We start from the raw sequence: 24,393 nt of genomic DNA, 5'->3' as shown, positions 1-24,393 counted from the left end.
TAGTCTCCATGTTCCCGCACCAAATCCATTCAATGCATGCAACAACATAAACAAAACAATGTATGTCAACATCGAACAAAATATTTAGAAGATAGTTCATTGGACAGCATCGGACCCAAAAGACATTGTTCATCGGATTTATACTACAAACAAATAAAAGTAGACAATGCGGGGGCGGACGGAATTCACCGCTTCTTGGCCAGGCCCTTGCCCTTGCAGTCGGTGGCGTGGCGGTCCATCTCCTCCGTGTACGCGTCCGCGGAGGGAGGGTCGTCGTCTGTGTTGGTTGTGCGGCTCTCGGATGGCGGCGGGGGAGGCGTTGCTGCTCCTTCACTTGGCGGGCGGCCTTGGCGGCGGCGGACTCCTTGTCCCTCGTGAGGTGTTTGGATGCCTTGAGCCCGAGGCGGAGCTTCGTCCCGTTCTTGCACCGGAGGCGCCTTGCGCCGGACTCTGCCATGGTTAGCGAGCACCACATGACCTTGCGGAGGCGCGGTCGACGGGGATGGAGCATGCGCGCTGGCGGGAAGTACAGGCTCTGCCATGGCCATCGCCCGCTGCTCTCACACTGGGCCGCCTTCGCCTCCGACTCTGGCATGCACATCCGCACAAGAGCCGAGGGCACGAGCACTCATCGCTGCCCGGGCGATGCTGGCACCGAAGGGGAAGGGGAGACACCCGCCCTGCTCCGGATCTAAAGCGGCGTGGAGCGGGACGGGCGACTATGCTCCGCATTCCGCCGGCGGGATGTGAAGGAGCTGCAGAGGACACGACGTAGCTCGAGCTCCCGCCGGTGTCCAGGCGCGAGCGCTAGATGGCGATGCGGAGCGCGACCTCCTCCTCGTCCGGCGCGTCGTTGCTAGATCATCATCCTCCTCCTTCACGAGACCATCCTAGTCCATGGGATCGGGCTCGCTGCCGGAGTCCTGACCGTACTTGGCCAGGGCGGAGGGGACGAGATGGATTTTTGAGGAAGCAGAAAGGATGAGCGGACTAAAAGAAGTGAAGGGTTTGACTAGCAATACTGCAGGATGCTGCTAATGCGACACTATGATCAGAGACCCTTTGACGAAACTGTGTGTGATGCATTAATCGCAAACGGTGATGTAAAAAAACCGTCAAAAAATATGCAAAACGTTTGTGATGAATGATACATCAAACATGGTTCAGATTTTAGTTGCGTGTGCGATGAGGGGCATACGGTTGATCTATACGAACTGTTTGCGATGAGACAGAACAACAGAAACCGGCAGTCAGATCAAGGTGTGTGCGATATACGGCATACAGTTCACTCCGATGAACCGTTTGCGATGAGTGAGGTGAACACAAACGATTCGGCGTAACAAGATGTGTGTGATACCCGGCAAATAGGTCGGTAATCAGAATTGTGTGCGATCATTATAGACAGCCCATACGGTCTTTTTTGTGAATTGTGTGCTCGTCAGGGCACACAGTTCAACAAACCAACCTGTTCGCGATAATGTAGAAGATCTCTGTCAAATACATATTACTAACCGTCTGCGATGAGATTGACAGGATAAACAGAGATATATACAGTCTGCTTAATTTAGTCCTTCTTCTTCTTGTTGTTCTTGTTGGATGGCCCCGCGACATCGTCTTGGCGAGGATGCTTCTTGCTGCTGACCGTTGGCTTTTCATCGCCGCCGCCGTCGTCATCGTCGTTGCTGTCATCGTCGCCCTCCTCCTCGTTCAACCATTCCTCCTCCTCCTCATCATCATCGTCCTCTTCTTCGTCCTCCGACGGCTCCTCGTCCGTCTGGTTGTCGTCTGACGACTCGGGAGGCGGCGTCCCTTCCATGAACCGGATATAATTGAGGTCTGGGCTCGACGTCGGACTCATGGAAGACGAGCGGGATGATTCCGATGTTGACCTATCATCGGGCGCCAGACTGCTGGCCGAACTGTCGTCCTCGCTGTCGCTCGACATGGCTGCAGAGTGTGTGCCAGTGTGTAGCGTGGCCTGCTGGGGACTGAAGGAAATATGCCCTAGAGGCAATAATAATTTGTTATTTATATTTCCTTATATCATGATAAATGTTTATTATTCATGCTAGAATTGTATTAACCGGAAACTTAGTACATGTGTGAATACATAGACAAAACAAAGTGTCACTAGTATGCCTCTACTTGACTAGCTCGTTGAATCAAAGATGGTTAAAGTTTCCTAGCCATAGACATGAGTTGTCATTTGATTAACGGGATCACATCATTAGAGAATGATGTGATTGACTTGACTCATTCCGTTGGCTTAGCACTTGATCGTTTAGTTTGTTGCTACTGCTTTCTTCATGACTTATACATGTTCCTATGACTATGAGATTATGCAACTGCCGAATACCGGAGGAACACTTAATGTGCTATCAAACATCACAACGTAACTGGGTGATTATAAAGATGCTCTATAGGTGTCTCTGATAGTGTTTGTTGAGTTGGCATAGATCGAGATTAGGATTTGTCACTCCGATTGTCGGAGAGGTATCTCTGGGCCCTCTCAGTAATGCACATCACTATAAGCCTTGCAAGCAATGTGACTAATGAGTTAGTTGCGGGGTGATGCACTACAGAACGAGTAAAGAGACTTGCCGGTAACGAGATTGAACTAGGTATAGTGATACTGACGATCGAATCTCGGGCAAGTAACATACCGATGACAACGGGAAGAATGTATGTTGTTATGCGGTTTGACCGATAAAGATCTTCGTAGAATATGTAGGAACCAATATGAGCATCCAGGTTCCTCTATTGGTTATTGACCGGAGATGAGTCTCGGTTATGTCTACATAGTTCTCGAACCCGTAGGGTCCGCACACTTAACATTCGGTGACGATCGGTATTATGAGTTTATGTGTTTTGATGAACTGAAGGTTGTTCGGAGTCCCGGATGTGATCACAAACATGACGAGGAGTCTCGAAATGGTCGAGATATAAAGATCGATATATTGGATGGCTATGTTTGGACATCAGAATGGTCCCGGGTGAGTTCGGGCATTTACCGGAGTACCGGGAGGTTACCGGAACCCCCCGGGGAGTATATGGGCCTTATTGGGCCTTAGTGGGAGAGAGGAGGAGGCGGCCAAGGTGGGGGCGCCCCCCAAGCCCAATCCGAATTGGGGTGGGGGGGGGGGGGGGCGGCCCCCCTTTCCTTCTCCCTCTCTACTCCTTCCTTCCTCTCCTACTCCAACTAGGGAAAGGGGGGAATCCTACTCCCGGTGGGAGTAGGACTCCCCCTTGGGCGCGCCATAGAGAGGGCCGGCCCTCCACTCCTTTATATACGGGGGAGGGGGGCACCCCATAGACACACAAGTTGATTGTTTAGCCGTGTGCGGTGCCCCCTCCACAGATTTCCACCTCGGTCATATCGTTGTAGTGCTTAGGCGAAGCCCTGCATCGGTAACTTCTTCATCACGCCGTCGTGCTGACGAAGCTCTCCCTCGACCTCAGCTGGATCTAGAGTTTGTGGGACGTCACCGAGCTGAACGTGTGCAGATCGCGGAGGTGCCGTACTTTCGGTACTAGCATCGGTCGGATCGTGAAGACGTACGACTACATCAACCGCGATATCATAATGCTTCCGCTTTCGTTCTACGACGGTACGTGGACAACACTCTCCCCTCTCGTTGCTATGCATCACCTAGATGGATCTTGCGTGTGCGTAGGATTTTTTTTGAAATTACTGCGTTCCCCAATAGTGGCATCCGAGCCAGGTCTATGCGTAGATGTTATATGCACGAGTAGAACACAAAGAGTTCACTACAAAAAAATACACTTCCGTGATGATACGTGTTTGTCACAGTAGGTCACGTTTTCTGTCATGCATGTACATCCATGACAAATTTATGACAGAATCAAGATAGTCATACCTGTGCTGTCGTAGAAGTGTTCCATGACATTACCAAAATTATCATCACGGAAGTGTCCACTTCCATGACGATAAATCGCGCATCACAGAAGTGCTTTCGTCAAGGGTGACTGACACGTGGCATCCACCGTAACGGAACGCCATTAAGCTATCGGGTTCGGTTTGGATCCGATAACCCGTTAATAGCCCCGACCAATGGGGATTTTCCACGTGTAAAATCATCATTGGCTGGAGAAAACACGTGTCGGCTCACCGTTGGGACAGATGTCATCCACTCATTGGACCCAAAGCGCCTATGATACGTCGACACGTGGCACGGCCCAACAGAGGCCCATTCCTGTGAAAAGGCCGACCCGTTTGACTTGGTCAAAAGGTGGTGGGCCGGCCCACGGCAAGCCTGTGAACGGCCTGTTCGCATATAGCCCATTTACAGCCCGCTAACCCAGGGCCCGTTTACGGCCTATCCGAATTAGGCCCAGTAGCGTCATCTGGGCCGTCCAATATAATTCCAGCCTGTTTTAACTTCCGGCCCATGTATGGCCCATGACGTCTTTCGGCCCATATGAGGCCCTTATTACTCTCTGCCCATTAACGGCCTGTGGTAAAATCGGCCCGTAATGAACAGTGTATCACTTTATACCCATTAACGGCACGCGGTGAAACTGGCCCGTAATGAACAGTGTATCACTTTATACCCATTAACAGCCCATTATTCCGTTGGGCCATTTCCAGCCCATGTTATCTTTCGGCCTTCTCGAGGCCCATTTATTCTTGGGCTCATTTCCACATTCGCTTACTTACGACCCGTTACTGTCATTTTCTGCTTGTGGGCCAAATTCAGCCCGTGGTTACAGTCGGCCCGTTTGTGGCCCGTTAATACGTTGGGCCGTTTTCATAGCGTCATCAAAATACGGCCGATTAACAACGGCCCGTTATGGTCGGCCCATGAACGAACGATTTCAACTCTAGCCCATTTACGGCCATAATGTGGTCTGTTATTGGCCCATCTTTGGCCAACCGATCATACGGCCTGTAGAAGGCCCATTGATGATACGGCCCATAGAAGGCCCATTGTGTCTATGGCCCGTATAAGGCCCATTGTTCCTACACCACGTAGAAGGCCCATTGTTTCTATGGCCGTTAGAAGGCCCATTGTTTCTACGGCCCGTAGGAGGCCCATGTTAACTACAGCCGGTGGGCATCAAAGTTCGCCACCAGTGCAAATATAGGGAACACCCTACACTATACAAAAATGGCTTGCTGTTTTCTTCAGCCGGTGGCTGCACGTTAAGAACAAATTCTGTATCGCACCAAAACAAATTACAACTATAAAACAAAAGGAAGGTTGGCATAAAATTTAACAGTATAGCAGATAAATGCACCACCAGAAGTTCAGAAGCTCGGTTCATTTGACCTGACTGTTACGTTTTCATGCTGTATTGTCCGATGGAGCACCATAACCTTCGCCTTCAGTTCTCCTAGGCTCCTGAATAACATAGCAAATGTCTGACAGTCTGGTTTCAAAACCATGCATATCTTGACAACATCGAACAATGTCTCTCCTTGTTTCACAAAGGGTCTCTGTTAGGGAATGGACTTGTGTCTGGAGCGTAGATACAACATTGTTTTGAGCTTGCATATCTTGATCATGAGGCAGTTTGGACGAGATTGCCTTAACAACCAAGTCAGTATTACGCAGGAACGTGCTTTTGGCACTGTTAGTGGACAGGTACTGACCCACTGCAGCAAGAGCTGACATTGCGGTTATAGTTGCCTCGCCACCTTCAGAAGGTGGCGGTTCCACCATTTTTTCCATAACTCGCTGAAAAGTTGAGGTTTTACATTAGTAGTACCAGAACAGAAGATATTAAGGAGGCAGCAAAACCAAACAAAATAGCTTTGGTCTATATACAGAACTTATTCGGGTGAACCCATGTAAAATAATAGTTGTATTTTATTGCAAAGTACATAATAAAACCAGGTTCCAAACATATGACCATGTACCATCGCTAATGTATTGTCTATTTCTTCACATTGTATTGAGGGCTAAGGATAAAGAGATGAAGTTTATAATACGGTAAGCATAGTATGACATCATTCATATCACAAAACAACTGAGAACAGACAAACAGGCAATTCTAACATTGTGTGGCAAGTCCAGCACGGAACTAGATTACAGGTCAAGATCAAAGGAACATCACTCCTCTCTTTTAAACCTTGTAAGGTGCAATGATACGCTAAGACAATTGTGTATAAAATTGAAAAGAGTAATAGACATTGGCTGCAAACTATGCAGTTCAAGGCACAAGTCAGAGTAAGTAGTAGTTAAATGGCATGCGGATTAAGGACTTACAATAGCGGCTTTGACTGGTGTAGTCATGCCCTTCTTCTTGCTGGTGTGACAGTCCTTGAAGATTTCCACAGCATTTGGTTCAGGTACTTTTTGGTCCTTGCGGGCTTTCCTCTGCATTTGGAATAAGTCAATATAGATCTGATAATGGTACAACGAAAAGAGTGAAACATCAGCTAATTACAAGAGCCTCGCAGTGTGCAATGTAGCTACGAGATCCTGTCGTCTGTTGGAATTTCACTTTCGTACGGTTGGCCTTGTTCTTTGAACAGTTCACCTATAAGAAGATAGATTTGTGTGGCACATGCGTAAATAGGACTTCAACATGTGATCTGATCACATATATATAATGTACCTGATACTTCGGATCGGACCAGTGTTTAACGAGGCCTCTCCAGTCTTCATCAGATATATTTTCCACTGGAGATGTTTGGGCAAGTTCACTGTTAGCCTTGCCTTCAAAGTGAGTTTTCCTCAAGTTATACCGATACTATCGCAGAGCAGACTTGAAAACATGGGTGCAAGCTTGTCTAGTTGCATCATCTTGGCTATCCAACTTGAACCTCATCTGTTGAAAATTATGGGCGTCTCATTATCAGCAACCTAGAAAGTATTGGACAGAGCAAGAAGATATTACTAGTTTCCATACATAACCATACTTACAGATAAATGGTCGAGGAAGGTGTTGAACTGGGTTTCGTCTTTGTCATTCCCGTACTGAATCCATATTGGGAGGATACGTACATGACACCTAACAGCAACCGCTGCCTCTGATACTAACTTGGCTGACTCTGTAGCATCACGTGGCCTTTTTAAACCTGCCTCAAAACGGATCTCCATTCTTCCTCCTCTAGATTTAGTTAACCTATCGAGCATTATCCCTGATGTTTGTTTCCTCTTGCGCCTAGGTGCTAGTCCAACAACAAACATAGGAAGTGTTAGTGTACATCGAACTGTGAGACTACATATAAAGAAGCATGCAACTGTAACTTGACTCCAGCAACTACCTTCTTGCTGTTGAAGCTCACAAAGTTCATCTGATCTTGCCAACTCATCTTGTGTCAAGAGTGCTTCGGAAGTAGTGTCAGGTGGCAAGGGAGCTTGGGAACGTGCTGCTAGCTGAGTTGACCAACGAGTAAATCGTGCAGCTGGTGGTACTATGGAAGGTGTTGCAACAACTAGGGTTGTCTCTGCTTGTTTGGTGGCAGCTATTTGTTTCTGTTTGGCTTGTTCTGCAGCTTGTTTAGCATGGGATACCCTGTCGGTACAATTTTCCGCTGGACTTTGACCTTCTATTGCACCATCAGTACCAGCAGAATCTGCAGGATTCTTCCGCTTCCCTTTCCCCGTCGTTCTGTCTTGCTTCCTCTTTCTCTGTGCCATGTTAAGTCAAGCCGACAAGAAAAATGAATAACAGTTTAGTTCTTTAGAACAAATTGATGCGTGATACAGACGAACTGAACTTTGATGTTAGACAACCACATGATAGGAGGATGTAATATGTAAGAAAAATAGGACGGCATGAGATAACCAGAACTATGATGTGTAAACTAAGCATAAGACATTTCACTAAATTAGAAGCAATGCAATGGAAGGTAGACACCATATGAAAGATGCTACAAATATTGCTCTGCCAAGTTAATAGTGTCTCATCATAAATTCCGTTTAAACAAATGTGAAGCAGTACAAGAAATAAATCATATGCAAGATGCAAACAACATCACACTATCAAGTTAAAGGTCTCTCGTCATTAGTGCCATTGCATATTCACAGCATTGCATATTCACAGCTTATGATGTGTAAACTAAGGAGAAGGCATTTCAACAAATTAGAAGCAACGAAAGCTAGACACCATATGAAAGATGCAACGAATATCACTCTACCAAGTTAAAACTGTCTCGTCATAAGTGCCATTTCAACAAATTAGTAGTACAAGCTAGAAAAGAATGCGAGATGTAACCTATATCACACTCCGAAGTCAAACGTGTCTTATGATAAGTGATTGTTGCAGGTTACACAACAGTAGTCATTTGATGTAAGAACATGGTGTGATAGACAGATATTGTATGTTGTAGAAACAGGAACACGTGTCTTATTCAAGTATAATGTGTAAAGTAAGCAGATGGAATTCAACAAAATTAGAAGCAATACAAGCTAGACATCACACATAACATGCAACCACATATAACAGTGCCAAGTTAGAGGGAGCACCGGTGATGGTGCACTAGGGGAGACGTGCTCATCATAAACACAGCTACGTTGAGTGTCTATGCATGTGTTGTCTGGGAAATCATCTTGGGGGGATGGAGGAGTAGAAACTGTAGAGGCCCTCCGTTTGGAAGGAGCACCTTTATCCGCTGCCTTGCTAACTTCCTTCCGCTTTATTGATTTTGAATTGTCAAGTAAAACCGACAAGAAAAAGCAATAAAATTCTCTCTTCAGAACTCATTCATGCATGATACTGACAATCACTACTTTGATGTAAGGCAAACACATGATACCAGGATGGAATATGTACGAAAAACAGGACGACATGGCATGTGCACAACTGTTTGTGTAAACTAAGCAGAAACCATTCCAACATATAAGAAGCAATGCAAGCTAGACACCACATGAAAGATGCAACCAATATGACTTTGCCAAGTTAAAAGCGTCACATCATAAATGGAATTTCAACAAATTAGAAGCAGCGCATGCAATAAATCATATGAAAGATGCAACTAATATCGCACTGCATATACTAAAGGTGTCTCGTCATATTGATTGATGCGGGATACAAAAAGACAATAGTTTTATGTAAGGACATGCTTAATAGACAGATGTACTATGTACTAAATACAGGAAGGCATGTCACATTAACAGTTATAATGTATAAGCTAAGCAGAATAGCACATGCAGTTTAACCAGATTGGAAGAATTACAATCTAGACACCATATGCAATATGCAACCACATATCACGCTGCCAAGTTAGAGCAAGCACCTGCGATGCTAGTGTAGGGGAAATGCGGTAATGAACTACAGAGCTACATTCACTATCTTCATCTAGCCTTGCTGTTTATTGAGAATCATGTCGGGAGGCTGACGCTACATTCTTTAAATGAGGAGTAGTCCACTTGCCTGACTGCGTCATCATAAGTGATTGATGAGGGATACACAAGAAGATTAGTTTGATGTAAGAACATGGTTAATACACAGATGTATGTACTAGTATGTACCAAAAACAGAAAGGCATGTCATATTCAAAGGTATAATGTGTAAGCTAAGTAGATGCAATTTAACCAAATTGGAAGCAATACAAGCTAGACATCCAGATGGAGTGGTGAGCATGATCATCTAGGACCTGAGAGCCTGGTGGGAGGCAAGCTGCTTCGCCACCATCGCGGCTTTTTAGTTGGCTTCTAGGTGATGCCTGTCTTTGCTGGGCTTGTCACTGGCTCGGCCAGTGCCCTGACTAGCTATTTGTCTTCTGGTGCTCACGGGATGGTGGTTCATGTAAAAAATATCTTTCCTTATCTTAATAAAGACCAACTTCGGCCTTTCGAGTACAAGCTAGACACCATATGGAACATACAACCACATATGACACCGCGAAGTTAAAGCAAGCACCTGGGATGGTGGTTCATTGGGAGCGAGGTCATCAACTCCAGAGCTACGTTTACCGTCTCCATCTGCTGACACTGCACCCTTTATAGCGCTGTAACGTGTCGTGCTTACCCGCGTAGAAAGCTGGAGCAACTTCTCTCTTTTCTTTTCTGCTTCTCTCGAGGCAAACTCTGAAATACCCTTGCATAAAAACACAATAGTGAGAGTATGGGTGAAGTGTGTGCAGAACTAGTGCACTGTAAAAGTAGCAGATAGCAGGTGGCTGAAAAATAAATGACAGGAGACATATGATAGCTCTACAACTTTGCATGGCAAACAAAATTAGATTCTACTCCGTATGATTTTGTAATATATGACCACAGGAAATGTAGGTACTCCTCCAGCACACCACCACATGTGGTCATATCAAGATAACAGTTGAGGGAGTCCTGGACTAAGGGGTCCTCGGGCGTCCGGCCTGTTATCCATTGGGCCGGACTGATGGGCTGTGAAGACATGAAGACCGGTAGACGGATACACATTACCATAGTCATACAGGATAGACTTCTAGGGTTTAGCCATTACGATCTCGTGGTAGATCAACTCTTGTAACACTCATATTCATCAAGATCAATCAAGCAGGAAGTAGGGTATTACCTCCATAGAGAGGGCCCGAACCTGGATAAACATCGTGTCCCCCATCTCCTGTTACCATCGATCCTAGACGCATAGTTCGGGACTCCCTACCCGAGATCCGCCGGTTTTGACACCGACAGCCGTCGCCGGAGAATAACAGCAGGTGTGGGTGAGTAGAGGGATGGCTAGGCCAGCGATGGGAGTACGGTGGGGCGGTGAGGCCTGCACGGCAGCACAGCCGGCCGCGGGGAGGAGAGAGCAGGCAGTCCCGCCGGCACTTGTTTGAGCGGCTGGAGCAGGAAGAGCAGAGATTGAAGAAGAACGACGGCCGTTGGATGGACATCCAATAGTCACTGCTTGTGCGTCAACCTTTACTTTAGGAAAGCCTCAAATCTGTGGAAAACATAATACAGCCCATCTGCCATTATTTCTAATAATTTACAGCCCATTTGCTAATTCCTAAGGTTTTTTGGAGCTCATATTCTTTTTGTTTGCATTACAGCCCAAACTGATTTTGCATATTTCGGTGCGGTCCGAACTGTTTTTAATCCTGAAATTTCGAGTCACATTCAAACTGATTTTAAAAATAAATGTATATCAATATAAAATCCAACAAATTGTCCACGCATAAAAATCAATGCAATTTAAAATCTTGAAATAAAAAAAAAGAAATTTGAAACTAATTGCCGGTTTGATGTGTTTTAAAAATGTAAAACCCATTTCTCATTACTGATAGGCCATTTTCTCGGCCAGCCAAATGAAGCTCTCCTCGTCTTGAAAGATTTGCAACCCAACAAGCCTGACAAAGCGACTTACTTGGCAAATCACAAAAAACTGGGTTGTGGCCGTGGACCCAGCTGCGGCCATGGACCCAGCTGTCAGCCTCTCCACGTACAGTACTCTTCCGATGGAAGTCGGTCATTGACCACATTGACCATGCCGCGCCAAGAGCACCAAGGCGATGGACGACGGCGAGGGCTAGGAAGGGGACGGCGCGGAGCCGGGGAAGACGCGGCACTGGATGCCGACGCGGAGAGGAGTACGAGGGTTCACTGGTTCAGCTGTGGTGTGAGGCTGCTGTCGCCGCAGAATAACAGGGGGTGTGGGTGAGTGGAGGGTTGGCCTGGCCAGCGGTGGGAGTAGTATGGGGGCGGTGAGGCCTCCGCAGCAGCACAGCCGGCCACAGGAGGCAGGAGCAGGCGGCACGACCGGCGCTGCTTTGGGCGGCTGGAGCAAGAAGACCAGAGGTTGAAGAAGCACTAAGGCAGTTGGATGGACATCGTACGGTCACTGGAGCTAGAATCGTTTATATTGACTAAGTTGACAAAGCCCTCCATCCCTGTCAACTTAGTAGGCCCACAAGTCAGCCTCCCACTGTGGTGGGTCCCAGCTAGCAGGGGGCTATTCATTTTTTGTGCGCAATAAGGAGGCACTTCCTTGCGTGCGAAGATATAGTTGGTGGGTCCGACTTGTCAGCGGAGGGAACTTTTTTTTCAGGAAATACAGAGGCCCTTCCAGCGGGTCCCAGATGTTAGGTGGAGGAATCATTACTTTGCGCGTAATAAGGAGGCATTTCCTTGTGTGCGGCCGTGGACGCAGCTGTCAACCTCTCCACGTACAGTCCACTTCCGATGGATGTCGTTCGTTGACCACGTTGACCACGCCGCGCCGAGAGCACCAGGGCGGTGGACGACGGCGAGGCCTACGAAGGGAACGACACGGAGCCGGGGAAGACACGGCAGTGGCTGCCCACGCGGTGGAGAGTACGAGGGTTGACTGGTTCGGCTGCCGTCGCCGGAAAATAACAGGAGGTGTGGGTGAGTAGAGGGATAGACAGGCCAGGGATGCAAGTATATGATGGGGCCGTGAGGCCTGCCCGGCAGCACAACCGGCCACGGGAGGCAGGAGCAGGCGGTTCCGACGGCGCTGGTTTGGGCGACTGGGGCAGGAAGATCAGAGACTGAAGAAGCACGATTGCCATTAGATTGACATCTAACGGTCTGACGCTGGTAGAGTCGATTGTTGACTAAGTTTCTTTTTTGATAAACCTTGTGTACGCATGAACTTAGTAGGCCCACAAGTCATCCTCCAAATCTGTGGCAGACAACATAGAGCCTTTTTCGTGAAATACAGAGGCCCTTCCGGCGGGTCCCAGATGTCAGGTGGAGGAATCATTATTTTGCGCGTAATAAGGAGGCATTTCCTTTAGTGCGGCTATGGACCCAGCTGTCAGCCTCTCCACATACAGTACTCTTCCGATGGTAGTCGGTCGTTGACCACATTGACCACGCCGCGCCGAGAGCACCAAGGCGGTGGACGACGGCGAGGCCTAGGAAGGGGACGACGCGGAAGTGGATGCCCACGCGGAGAGGAGTACGAGGTTCACTGGTTCGGCTGCGGTGTGAGGCTGCCGTCGCCGCAGAATAACAGGGGGTGTGGGTGAGTAGAGGGATGCCCTGGCCAACAGTGGGAGTAGTAGGGGGCAGTGAGGCCTCCACAGCATCATAACCGGCCATGGGAGGCAGGAGCACGCGGCACGACCGGCGCTGGTTTGGGCGGCTGGAGCAAGAAGACCAGAGGTTGAAGAAGCACTATTGCCGTTGGATGAACATCGTACGGTAACTGGAGCTAGAATCGTTCATATTGACTAAGTTGACAAAGCCCTCCGTCCTCGTCAACTTGGTAGGCCCACAAGTCATCCTCCCACTATGCTGGGTTCCAGCTGGCAGGGGGAGTATTCATTTTTTTGTGCGTAATAAGGAGGCACTTCCTTGCGTGCGAAGATATAGCTAGTGGGTCCGACCTGTCAGCGGGGGGCACGTTTTTTTCGCAAAATACAGAGGCCCTTCCGGCGGGTCCCAGATGTCAGGTGGAGGAATCAAAGACTTGAGAAGGCGTACAGAACAAGCTAGTGTACCAGTAAAGAGACGTTGCTGAGTTTTAGAAAAAAGAGAGACGTGCTCCTGTAGCTGGTTCGAATCCAAACCTAGACTATGACTATATATGGTGCTATGCTACTCTGCAAGTAATGAAACTGACATATCCAACATTCGCTTCTCCTCTTCTCTACTTACTCTGCCTAGCATCAGAAGCTCTGGCCGCAGCAACCATGTCCGCTGGCTGCTCGTCCACCTGCTCTTCAGCAGGCAACAACCAAATATGCGCCAAGTTGCCACCCGTACCATCACCTGTGGGTCTCATCACACCCCCGCCGGCACGCGCACCGCAGCCGGTTGCTCATCGCAACCCGCTGCCGTTGGTGTGGTGCCACTGCTGCAAATCACGCAGAGTCATCGATCGCGTCTCAACCACAATCCTCAACCCTGGCCGAGTCTTCTACAAATGCCCGAATCATGGGGTAATAATATGTTTAAGTGTTGTTCTGCTGCTTTCAGTTGCTGATTTTTTAATAGTTTGGTTAATGATCTTCCAATTTGATTCGTGCAGAAAAGGGAAGATTCGTGTGATTTGTATTTCTGGGAAGTTGCTGATGTGGGGGAGTGCAACTACGCTGATTATTTGGTTAGCCGAGGAATCCCAATACCAGCAGGTTGGGGTGTTGGACAAGTAACTGAAGGAACGACAGAAGAGGAAGATGCAGAGCAGAAGATTAAAGATGCAGTTCCTCTGATCATGGCCAAGCAACAGCTGCTGAACGGCCTTGACAGCAATGAGGAGATGAAAGAGCTTGTGAAGATAATGAGCAAAATCGATGTGCTCTGTAGGATGATTGTATCTTTATTTGCAGTGTATGTAGCACTCGTGATGTATTCAGTGGCTATGACATGAGCACTTTGCTGAAACTAGTAATGAATGAAACCTGTGTAGCAGGCTGGGCGTAGTGTTGTGAACATCTAATGATTTCTATTAACGGAAATCAGGGGTATCCCCTTTTGCTCATAAATAAATAAATAGCAGAGGCCCTTTTGGTAATAAATAAATAAATTAGCAGAGGCCCTGTCGGGTCAGCTTTGTTCTCATTCGAAGGCGTCGAGCAAATTGCAGTCCAACAGCAAACTATGTCATCAAATTCAAGTTTCACAGCAAATATGAGTACAACTAAACAACAATGTCATCATGTTTTAGTCGTCATACAATCACCAAACACAAATCAGCATACATAACAAGTGATGTTCTCACAGGAAAATACTAAACAACATGTTCATCAGATTTCAGTTGTCATAGCAAACACAATTTCACATAGTAGATAAAAAACGTCTTTTGACAGGCAAATATGACAAAAGCAATGTAATCATCATCCGCAGCAGCATCGTCAACATCTTCGCCAGGTGTATCAGTCTGAATCGTAATTCCCCACGGTGTCATCTTCTTCTTCGTCCTCAACGTCCTCGAACGTTGGCTTCTTCTTGATCAACTCTTGTATGTCCACAGCACGACAGGCAATCTTTTCGCCGGTGTCATTGACGTGATGGTTCTCAAAGATATTAGGAACATCTGTGTTATCTTCTACATCAGGAGCAGTGTAAGCATCATCTTGTTGTGCAACTTCATTAAACAAATTCGTCTACTCAAACCTTTGCAATACTCTCCAGTCATCGCTACGTGCAAATGTGTCTTCCAAGAAAAATATCGGTGTTGCTTGATTTGCCAAAATAAAAGGCTCGTTGGTTTGGTACGCCGCCTTGACATTGATGGATTTGAAATAATCATCAGCTCTGGGTTTTGCGATCCTGGAAAACAGGTTATACCAATGACAGCACAACAGAACCACACACCGATGATCCTCGAAACTGGAGATATACTGCAACTGAACAATGTCTGTTATGTTAGCATACATTTCAGTTGTCTCTTTGTCATACGTATCCGTGCTCATGATGGCACTGTTTTGTGTCTTCCTGCCTTCGTCTCGTGCAAGGGTGTTGTAGCGCACATCTCCAACGCAAGATTCATAATGTCTTACCCGAGTATCAGGACCCACTGCTAGTGAGTAAAGGGCATCATCAAATGCCTGCCCATCCTCCCGCATCTTCTTAACCTATGGTTAGAAAATAGACAAGCTGATCATCTTATGTACTCAATATATTAAAAAAACTGACAGTGTAATTCAAAAGCTTACATGGCTCTTGAACCATTTCGCAAATCCTGCCATAACCAGTTTGCCAACGTTTCTTGGATTTTGCGGCAGTAACTCCTTTTTGTAGATGCTGCACAACATAGTGATCGCGTCAAACATCTAAATATATAAGAATGTGCTACAAGTTTAGTAGATTACGATGTATAAGCTGCAGTACTTAGCACTTACTTGATATAAGGTAGTATCTCAGGACAGTTATCAACACATACCAAATCATTTTCTCCAAATCTTTAGGTTTTTCCTCTTGTCGACTCTTCCCTGTAACTCGAACAGAATAATCGAAAACATTGAGCCCGGGATTGTCTTCATCCACCTCTTTGCTAAGCTGATTAGCTGTTTCAATGTATTTTGAGTAGAATGTCAATGCTTCTGTAGCAATGTAGGCCTCTGCAATGGAACCCTCGGGTCTAGCTCTATTCCTAACATAGCCCTTGAAAGTGCCTAGCCACCTTTCAATAGGGTACATCCAGCCATACTGTACTGGACCTCTAAGTAGTGCCTCATCAGGTAGATGAACAGCCAAATGCACCATCACATCAAAGAAGGCTGGAGGATATATCTTCTCAAGGTCGCATAGGATAGTTGGTATCTTGTCTCTAAGACGCTCCAAAGCATCTATCCTGATATTTCTACTGCAGAGTTCCCTGAAGAATTGTCCCAACTCTGCAACTGCACTGTATAAGTCAGGGCGGCCCAATCCTCTAAGGATAACAGGTAAAACCCTTTGAAGTAGGACGTGGCAGTCATGAGTTTTCAACCCTTGTACCTTGTTTCCATCTGCACTGACTCTCCTTTCAGGGTTGGAAGCAAATCCATGTGGGAATCTCACACGTGACAGGACCTCGCAGAATTCTTTTCTTTTTACCTTGTCCAAGATGTACACAGCTGGTGCCATATCCCGTGGTTTACCTTCATCTTGCACCTGCAAATCCTGTATGATACCCAGGTGTGTCAAATCAATCCTAGATTTTAAGGTATCTTTCGTCTTGCCTTCAATATTAAGAAGTGTGCCGATAATACTGTCACATATATTTTTCTCGAAGTGCTTCACATCAAGATTATGCTGCAGATCCAAATCTTTCCAATACTCCAAGTCCCACAAAGTGGACCTGCGGTAAACAATAATCTCTCTTCTGCCCTACCATGCTTCCTTTTCCCGCTACCATTATCAGGATGGTTTCCTGGTGTAATATGCCCGACCTTCTCTAATTCCACTTGCAACTCATCGGCGTTGAGCCTCTTTGGCGCATCACGGTTTTCATGCTTTGCATTGAACACATGTCTTCGGTATTTTCTAGGATGCGACTTGTCCTTGGCAAGGAAATGGCGGTGTCCAATGTAACAGATCTTGCTAAGTATTGTGTATGACAGCGGATTCCTGTCACAGCGAACACATGCATTATAACCATGCGTCGTTCACCCTGACATAGTGCCCAAAGCTGGATAATCACGGATGCACCAAATTATAACAGCACGTAGAAAGAAATCAGCTGGTGGGCTGCTATATAGGTCTCGAGTGAGAACACCCCTCCATAGCTGTTGAAGTTCCTCCACAAGAGGCTCCATGAACAAATCAAAATCCTTTCCAGGATTTTTTGGACCTGGGATGAGCAAGGCCATCATGTAGTTTGATTCTTTGGTGCATACATTTGGAGGCATGTTGTAAGGGATAACAAGCACTGGCCACATGCTATATGTGGCGCGCTGTTGGCCAAATGGGTTAAATCCATCTGAAGCTAAGCCAAGTCTAATGTTTCTCGGGTCAGCAGCAAACTTTTCATGTTTTTGATTGAAGCTTTTCCACTCACTACCATGTGATGGATGGCTCATTACATTCTGATCTCTGTACTACTGGTTCCTAGAATGCCACAGTACATCCTATCTTGTTTTAGCATCATGAAACAACCTCTGCAATCTTGGTGTAATTGGAAAATGTCTCAGAACATTATGAGGAATCCTCTTCACAACATCGCCATCTTTCCATCTTGATGATTTGCATTTCGGGCATTCACTTAATTTGGCATAATCCTTCCGGAACAGAACACAATTATTCTTACAAACATGGATCATATCATATCCAATTCCAACTGCACGAAGGAAATTCTTCATTTTACTGTAGGTGTGTGGCAGCTCAGACGCATCCGGGAAAGCTTTGCGGAAAGCAGCCAACATCGCATCGAATGATTTATTGGTCATCCGCTCAGATGTCTTCACCTGAAGAAAGGTGACCATAGCTGAGAATACTGACAGCTTATTTCCTGGGGTGACAGCCACGTTGCATTGTTCCAACATGCGGGCCCACCGTTTTTTTTCTGCAGGTGAAAGTTCACGGAATGCACGAGCATTTCGTAGCATTGTTTCAATGTTGGTCAAACTCACTGGCTCCGCCACCACCTCCTCCTCCTCCTCTTCCACCTGAGCATCAGGCAGATCAAGATGGTGATCTGTTGCTTCCATGTAGTCAATAACATTGACGTTCACAGCTTCACCATGATGAACCCACCTAGTATATGTGACCGACATCCCATACAAGTGTAGATGATTTTGCACAGTTGACTGGGGTCTTGTAACTGAATTCATACAACTGCTACACGGGCAGAGCACATCTGATTTCGGACCACCGTACTCAGCTCTGATAAAGTTCATGAAGTTTTCAACCCCCTCGACATATGCAGCGGAGAATCTTAGAGCAGAAGTTATCCAAGTCCTGTCCATCTGTTAGACATACAAATTAGTTCTTCTACTAGATATTGCAGGAAAAACATATATGCTTTTTTATGAAGTCCATAAGAAAATACCTAGGTCGATGTATAAAGCTATGGCAAGATATTTGGACGAGCAGATCTAAGTAACGAAATATATGTAAAGCTAATTCAGCAAACAGATTTGAGTGCTAAATTATGGCAGGTTGTTTCAGCAGTCAACGAGGCCGAGCACACAGCCATCGAACTATCGAAGGCCATCCCAGCAACAAAGATCGAGTATAAAATGGTGTAGAGCTATTTCACCTAACAGATTGGCTACTAGACCATGGCAATCTACGTCACAATAAATATATGGCAGGATATTTTAGCAACTAATCGGCCTTGGCATGCCATCTCAGCTAAGCAGATTGAGTGCAGAACAGGGCAAGGAAGCTTCTTAAGCAGAGCATATTGATTGTAAACTACTTAGGCAAACAGTGAGATTAACATCGTCTATCAGCTAACATTCAGCGCTACACCGACATGCACGGGGCCTCAGTCTAGAATGTGGGTACCGTGGGAGAAGCTGACCGCCGTGCATCTCCACACGAACGTCGCCAGCGGTGGCGGGGCTGACTGCCGTGCGCCTCCACAAAATGTCGCCAGCGGTGGCGGCGCGGCTAGAGGACGGCAGTCTACGAGAGCGTACTGTGGGAGCGAGAGGATCGCCGTGCGTCCCCTCGACGAACCGCGGCGCCGACGTATCGGCGTGGCGGGGAGGGCGGCTTTGGCGGAGCGAATGGAGTGGAGGGGGACGGGGGGAGGGGGTTTGGGGAATATTATTGGCTAGTTGGCCGAAGGGCGGTTGAATCTAGGATTTGGGGGGAATTTTTGGGTGGGGGGAGGATTTTCGCGTGGTGGGTGGGGGAGTTTGGCACATGTTCGGTTTCTCCAAGTGCAGTCCCACGTGTCAGTGAAGAGGCAAGCCGAAGCGCGTTCCGTTTGCGTGAGCCGTGTGCAGGAACGAACGTGTGTGGGGTGCAGTGCGATCGCGACAGGGGTGTTGTGAGTGTACCGCCTTTTTTCCTTTTAAACTAGGTGTTTGGCCCCCTCAAAAAGAACTTGTTGCTTCGTGCGATCCATTGATACTACTACTAGTAATCCGGTAATCCCGACTAAAACGGTGCGGCCAGGTCTTTTCCCGCGCGATATGCTGGGAGGTTGGCTTAGTTGGGTTTTTTAGGACGAGTAATGCTAAACCTACGTAGTCCCAGTTACGTAATTAACATAATGTGAAACGTGTGAGCTGTTGATTGTAGATTGGGGGGAGGGAGGGGCCCACCACCATGAAAATCAAGGGAGGAGAGAGAGAGGCAATTTACGTTAACCCTTTCGTAGGTTCCCGTAGATGTAGAAAGATGTGAAATGCGTGAATGTGCATTTGCAGATAAGGCCTTCCCTCGTTCATCCTTTTCTCCCACAAGATCTTGATCTTCCGTGCAACGCATGGGCATCTTGCTAGTACTCCTACAATATACTATATTATTGTGAAAGTTCATATACACCGGTCGAGATTAATGCAAACACGGCAGATTTTCATTACATTTCGAACTTTTATAGGACAGAAAAATAAAAAAACCCGACGCTAAACCTATTCTACGGCGGCGACCGAAGTCCTCCATCTGCGATCTCCATGTACGGGGGCGGGGTTCAAGACCCGTGAAGTGAAGGTGCGGTCTCCGGCGAGGAAAAGTAGAACACGAGAGACAGACCGGCCAGTTGGCACACCATGCCCTGCCGCCTCCCATGCCCTACTCATCCTCGGAGGAGTCCCCAACCTCGGCGGTGCCGGACGTTGGACGGCGGCAAGTAGGACGCGTGGCTGACGGTGCTCCCGTCGTCGGCCGCCAGTGTGCCCACCGCTTGTGCGGTGACTTGAGCGAGGGCAGCGACCTCGAGCTTCATCCCCGAAGACAAGCTCTCCCGTAGAGCATTCGCGCTTGCGGTCATGGCGGATGTGGTGCCAGGTAGGAGGACGATGCGCTATGGTGTGGAGGTTAGCTGGGCGTTGCCGCTTTAAGTAGCGCATTCCGGTGAGGCCAAGCGTCCTGGTGCGTCATTAAGTCACCGGAGTTGGTTCCTCGGGCACCGAGCCTCTTAACGACGGCATACGGACGGAGGACATGAATGCGGGCAGCTGGCGCCGGCTGGGAACGCACCGTGCGACGACGCGAGGGACGAGGGTTTTTGGTGTGCCAGGGTAGTCAGCTGCGGTCGTGGCAACATTGGAGATGCCCTTTGCTCACATGCGATCGACACATGTCATTGAAAAAGCAAGACGACCCGGCATGGTCTCAGGTCCTGAGGATGCAGTTGGCTGCACTACACCACTCCGCGGACGCGTCCCGGTGCCCCGTGCATCCTCGACGAGCCGGGTGTTGGGGTGTGTTTGGATTTTGGCCAAAGTGCACCTTACCAAAATTTTGGTCATGACCCAAAGATTGGTCTTTGTTTGGATGGTTGCCATTTTTTTGGCATGCAATGAACTCTAGCCAACTCTAGTTCATTTTTCTTGCCGATGTCGGCCAAATCATGGGCAACCAAAACCTCAACCAAAATCTTGGCTATCCAATGCTTTGATGGGGCAACCTTGGGCACAAACCAAACATTATGTTGGTCGTGCCACAGCACTAACGCCACCCTCGGCACACTGAAACCGACCGTGTCTAGCGACGATGAGTGTGTCGCTCACCGCGGTCGCCGTGTCCAGAGGCGGTGCTGGAGCTGCGCCATGTTGTTGGCCCCCACGACCCACATGAACGGTTGCAGGTGGCGAGGAGGTCATGGGCCAGCTCCTCCATTGGACTAGTTTGCGCCACGTTGTCCCGACAGGTGTGCCCCACATGTCGGTTTCCCTGTTTTCCCGGCCATATTCGAGCGTCAGTGCTCCGCGTTGCGCATTAGGCCTTTCACTATGTAGGCCAAGCGAGACAACTTATTGTTTATTTGAGCCGTTCAAGTATAATCATGTGGCGTTTGCTTATTTCTCATTCCTCTCCAACCCTCTTCTCCATCGATCATGTCGCCCTCCGGTCGAGTCCATCCTCCCGCATGCCGCATTTGAACATTCCACCGAGTATCATTCGCACGTGGGCCTAGACCATGCTTGTATTTCCAATGTTTATTTGTAATTTGTCCGACATGCATACAAACAAACGGTTCATTTAAAGTATCACTTTGCCTCCACTACGTGTCGCTTCGCGTCTTAGTTTTGACATCCCATTCGGTTCATGCCCCAACACATGTTGACGAGATCGATCGATGTTCAGAGATCAATTGCGTGTCGTGCAAGGAGATAAAGGTATGGTCTGTTTCTATGATAGAAATGACCCGCGGGGGGGGGGGGGGGGGGGTCTGTGGGGATCAGAGGGAGTATATTGTACGTTCATAAGCGAAACGAACGTATTGTACCCGCCCTAGTCCTCTTTCAATCGATCTCTGGACCCAGAGATGAAATCGAGAGAGAACGAGTGGGGGCATGTGTGTTACCTAAGGCGGATTCAAAATTTTGAACCGGTGATCATAGCATCCGCAAATCATATATAAAGGGTATTCAATGTTCGTTTCGTTTTTGAACATACAATATACTCCCTCCAATCCTTTCTAGTTTACATATAGGTTTTATGTGTAGTCAAAGTACCTCTACTTTGATAAAAAAGTATCAACATTCAACAACGCCCAATCAATATTGTTAGATTCGTACATACTCCTAGATTTGTACTCGAGAAGGTTTCCAATTTGTTTTCAACCACGTGAATGTGCTTGTTCTCGCGCATGCTCTTCCTACTATGATTTCACCACGTATAGCCAGTCCAATAGTAACTTTTTTTAAGCTCCCTGTCCAATAGTACTAGTGGAGTACTGACAACATCTGTACTAGAGTATGCAGTGCTCATAGTTGTACTCCCTCCTTCCATTTATATAGGGCCTATGTGGAGGAGATAGATGTGAAAAAGTAAGGGGAGTGAGCTCTCATGCAAGAGCCTAGCTATATACGCATTCCTAGTTAAATACGTACAATAAATATGAAGAAAGAGATGGAGAGGAGATGGAAAAAAGTACTAATACAATAGCCAACCTTATAATTTTTTTGCGGGAAATAGCCAACCTTATAGCCCACACTACTATATGACTGCATATAATAGATGATGGCTATAGATGACATGGCAGTTCCTTATAGCCATCGACTGGCTATATTATTAACCATGCTCTAATGCGTTTTTCAAAACCGCATTTGACTATTGACAAGATTAATAGTACATGAGATGTATAATGTGAAAATTATATCATTGGAAGCTCCTTTCACATACATATCCCTGCGTTACCCTCCCTTTCGGTCACTTACTGGCGGACCCCATGCTTGCTAGGCCCCGCATGTCAGTTACTCAATGGGTTCGGCCACGTCAGGGGATCCTCATCCGTAGTATACTCCCTCTATTTTTATTTACTTCGCATAAAATGACGCGGGCGGGGGAGGGGGAGGGACGTCGGTTTGCTCTCAACTGCGGTCCCACAAGCGAGCGAAAACGCAAGACGAAGCGCGTTCCATTCGGTGAGCGACGTGGAGGGTCCAGCGTGCCGGGCTGCAACGCGAACGCGACAAGAGCGATGTACGGTCAAAACCGATTGACCGGTCGTCACCGGAACCACTATTCACACCAGAACCTTCGCTGCTCGGCCTATGCCAGCCACTGCCCTAAAACCACACCTACTCTCTAGCCCCTTCCCCCACCTTTCGATACCCTAGCCCGCATCAAGCGTCCCCTAGTTCGCCGGAAAGCCATCGTGCGCCACAAGATCATGTACTACAAGATGTTGACGCTGGAGCGCCGAGCAGAAATCGCGGCGGCGGTCGGTGCCACAGACCTCCGTTCCCAAGATCGCTTTGCGGCGGGCCAATCACCGAGTTCTCTGGAGCCAAGCTATGAGGAGGAGGAAGCCGATCCAATGTTCATGGCGGAGGTCGCGACGCAGAAGGCGCCCGCCGGGTATGAGACGATGGACGTCGACTTCGTGCCGGCGTCCGAGTCCCCCATGGTGCAGGCGGACCAGCGGTTCAACCTGGCGATACTAAAGGAGGACCGGGAGGCAGAGGCTCAACTCGACGCGGAGCGCGCGCATGCCGCTGCCATCGAGGCTCTCCTGCAGGCGGAACTGGATGTCATGGATGTGAACCGGGCGGCGGAGGCTCAACCTGAGACGGAGCGCGCAGATGCCGCTGCCATCGAGGCCCTACTGCAGGCAGAATCGGACGTCCTGGACTTGAACCGGGCGGAAGAGGCTCAACTCAACGTGGAGCGCGCAGATGCCGCTCTCATCGAGGCCCTCCTGCAGGCGGAACCGGACGTCCTGGACTTGAACCGGGCAGCGGAGGCTCGACTCGACGCGGAGCGTGCGGATGCCGCTGCCATCGAGGCCCTCCTGCAGGCGGAACCGGACGTCCTCGACTTGAACCGAGCGGTGCTCTCATTCGTGCAGAGCGCCCACACGCTCCGCGTGAACGAGTAGCTGGAGGCCGAGGACAACCGTGGTGCGGAGACACACATCGGCAGCTACGGCTGGTTCGCGCCGGCAGCCAAAGATGACGAGGCCGTCTCATTCCGCGAGCAGTGATAGTTTTTCTTTATGTTGTTGTTTTTATGGATTTTTGCTGTGTGAAAACATATATTGTTATGCAAGTCTCCTAACTTGGGTCAGTCTACCATTTCAGGCGGTTGGATGAATATCCTACGTCTCCTAACCCTTCTTCCTCACCTCTTCTTCTTCCCCAACAGACCACCGCACGGGCCGTACGGATACTCCCCAACATGCAGTTGGATAAACATACTCTATGAACGAAAATTAGGTGTCAGCGGTAGGATGGCTGAGGTTGGTTTGTTCACATGCGACAACACGTGTCAGTGAGGGTGCGTTCCCTTGGTTGGGTTTGCGGCGTGCAGGAGCGACTGTGCATGTGAGGGTGCGGTGCGACCGCGGCGTGCAGGAGCGACCGTGTGAGGGTGCGGTGCGACCACGACAGCCGTGCGCAAGTGTACCTCCTTTTCATTTTGAAAACTTTAGGCAAGCTTGGCAAAAATGTGTGGCGAAGTATGGCAATGCAAGGCCTAG

The sequence above is a fragment of the Aegilops tauschii genome, chromosome 7, assembly GCF_002575655.3.
Source record: "Aegilops tauschii subsp. strangulata cultivar AL8/78 chromosome 7, Aet v6.0, whole genome shotgun sequence".
NCBI lineage: Eukaryota > Viridiplantae > Streptophyta > Magnoliopsida > Poales > Poaceae > Aegilops > Aegilops tauschii.
This window is presented reverse-complemented; position numbering follows the sequence as displayed.